This window comes from Anopheles ziemanni, chromosome 3 (assembly GCF_943734765.1).
Source record: "Anopheles ziemanni chromosome 3, idAnoZiCoDA_A2_x.2, whole genome shotgun sequence".
Lineage (NCBI taxonomy): Eukaryota > Metazoa > Arthropoda > Insecta > Diptera > Culicidae > Anopheles > Anopheles ziemanni.
The window spans coordinates 28413491-28416864 of record NC_080706.1 but is presented as its reverse complement, the minus strand read 5'-3'; positions in this window follow the sequence as shown (position 1 = coordinate 28416864).

The following is a 3374-nucleotide window of genomic DNA, read 5'->3' as shown; positions in this document are numbered from 1 at the left end:
AACGAACACTCGGTGAAGAAGGCAAAAACTTTTCACATAATTTGACTTAATTATGTTCGCTTTTACCCCTCATTTGCCCGACATCGAGCTTGTCTTTACTCTCGTTGGTTTATTGAAAAATGTCGAATATTCTCTTAGGCTTGGATTGGAAGAAAATTTTGAGAATGCGTCTGAAAAAAATTTGTAAATATTTTATTCAAACTCTCTTTAAAGAATCCCAAATTCAAGGATGCAAATGAAGTCAAATGACTTGAAAATTTGCAAACAAAACGCAACAACTCGAATAAAATAAAAACAAAACACAAGTGGCTTTGAAGGGTCACAACCCAGCGTCAAATGTGCAGCTTAGCGCATTGACTTTTGCCATCATCAGCAACATCATCATCTTCATTACCGCCACCAGGCGACAAAGTTCACTCGTCCCGTTCCAGACTCATACTCACGTTTCCCTTCTTCGTTCTACAAAACCTTAAGAAATGCAAACGAGCCAAGAGGAAGCTGCGAAGCAAACTGAAGAGAACGTTGCCACGGCAGGCGCGCTTGTTCAATTTTACCATAACGACCAGTAATTTGAGACCGGTTTGCGCTGCTCATTAACGCGCCCGTCAACTACTTCAGTTGCGATGGCAACGCAACGTTCTCCCGGGACTCTGCAAGGGGCACCCAAAGCGACCAAACAAATGCACCGAATGTCAAACCGATTCCGGTGCCTTTTATTAAAATCCCCATCCAGGAGAGGGAATGGGCCATGGTGGGAAAGTTTCGGGCAAATGAGATTTTCTTGGGATTTCAATGAAAACTTTTGTTTACCCAGCTTCCGCGTGAAGTCAGCGTGGCTGAGACAGCGCCAGCCAGTCGGGAACCACGCTTACCACACGTTACGTCCGCGTCCACCACGAGGAAAACCTACTTGCGGAAGCAATTTGACACGAGAAACGCTCGTCCTGTCAACAATTCAATCTTGTCTGGGGGATACAGGGATCATAGGCTTGGCCTTATGACATCTTCTGTGTTCCTTTTTTGTTTGGTTCAGTTGGGATGAGGAGATGTAACGCCTCCAATGCCCGTGTGTGAGAAAACTTTTCAGCAATATTTTTTGGGGAAACGGTTTATTCGTAGGAGGTACGATATATCATCTATCTACCCTGTCACAGGCCAAGATCAAACAATTTCACACGTTTAACGATGGATGAATAAAATTTCCACCTGGGATTATCTCGTCAAGCGCCGAAAAGGTGGCGCGACGAAGAGCAAACAACGCATTGGATCCCATGTCAGTAAAGAAAACTGGTAATATGTAATTTCCCGAGACGCGTGCCTACCTCTAGCGTGGGATACCACAATGTTGAAATTATTCTTTCCAGTAGCTTTGACCCGTATTCATTAGCTTTCATCGTTTCAGATAAAAGCTTATCCAATTTTTTCAATAACACCCCAAGGCTGACGCAGTATTAGAGAAAAGGTTCTCTTGACAAAAATTCATTGAAAAACAAGAAAAAGAAGAAAATAAAGATCTGTAAGATTTTACATGAGACCTAGAACCATATTTTTCCGAAGGCATACTCTCATTCTGGAGTTATTTTCTACCTCCAACACATTCACACGTACAGAGGAGCCAACACATCAACCGTCGATGTAACTTCTTCTCAAGGATAAATAATCCACCTGAACACCAAAAAGGTTCTTACAAACCACAAGCATGCGAAAAATGGAAGCAATTTTTCTTCTCACAGCCTTTAACAACCAACTGTTGCACACTTCTTTTGTAAACAGTTACACTACTTGTCTGTTCTGTTCCATGTTATCACAAGGAATGTAACGAATCTCTACTTATACTTCCAACGATTAACATTTAAAACGTACAAAAAAATACATTTGACTATATGTCGGTTCATTAAAACATTCAATTATGTTTCAACATCGATCCGACTCGCATAACAACGCGAACTTTGCGGAATATTTCAGATAATAGAATCGTGATGAAAAATTCTTCCAACGAACATGGCACGTTAATCAACATCAGTAAATTGGATTACTCCAACGGATCATCAATTCTGATTTACTCCACCCACCCTGCTTTCTCTCGTTGGCTTTTCTTTGCTTGCAGAATATACGAAACCAAACGAAATTGAAAACTTACTCCCAAAATTTAATTTACAAAAAATGATACGTCTAGTCAAAGCAACCTTCTTCATCGATCTTTCGCGTGTGACGTTCAAAAAGAAGAAGTTGCGACCTCCCTATGGACGTACACTTTTTCTTTGTTGAACTTTCCCGAGCAACACAGCGCCGTCGGAAAATGGTTCAGCAAGATTCTTGAGCCTTACGAAACCAAACATCCTTCTTGTGATCCCCCGGCGACATGACACGAGGAGTGAAAAATATCACCTATTAGCCTACAAACACATCCACGCACCGGGAGCTCACACATTCGCGAATGAACCTTTGGGATATTGTGAAAAATATGGTCCCCTTCCTCTGCTGCTCTCCGTCGTTGAAAGTAAACTGGGAAATTTGCAACAACGAAAGAAAAAACATTCTAGCAATAAAGGAATATTTTCTTCTCACAGAGCTTAACAGCGTGGCACGACGGGAAGTAGAAAGGAAAGCGCGTTCTCTGGCGCCAGATTCGCTTTCGCTGGCGTTATTATTTGTTGCTTTTATTTAAGCGCTCACTTTCCGACACAAACGATGACACCGCAGCAAAAACACCAGGAAAGGTTACGCAAAGCAGGGTGCCATATGCCATACCGCAGTGTCGGCGAGGGAAAATGGTTTCACAGCTTCACCACAGGGAGGCGCGCACGCCGCCTGCAACGTGTTGCAATAGCAGCCATTGTTGCCAACCGGAACCGAACCGTTTATATCTTTCCTGGGCTTTTTATAACTTTTATTAAACGATATAATGTGTGCAGTTTATTTGGCATTTACTTTATGCATCCTACCCTGGATTTGGGCCACAATGAAAAGATTCGGTAAAAAAGACTACTAGGAATGAGAGTATGTAGGAAAGAGCTACTAAACGTATAAGAGTGTTTAAAAACGAACCCCAGAAGAGCGTTGCTGAAACAATGTTTAATATAATAGCATAATAATGCCGGCCATAAATTGACACTGCATGGCATCGACCACGAACACAAAAACAAAACTGTTGGTCGAAAGTGGCACAAAAAACTGCCCCATGGTTTTCAAAAAGGAAATGGAGGGAGGAAAAGGACGAGCTAAACATTGCTGAAACTTGCAGGAAGCAACATAACCATTCTATATTGCATAGCAAATTCATCTTTATGTGGGGTCTACATTGAATCATATCCTTCATTGCTCTCGACGGAAAAGTCTTTGGTTAGTGTGCCATATTCTACTGCTTTTGGCAT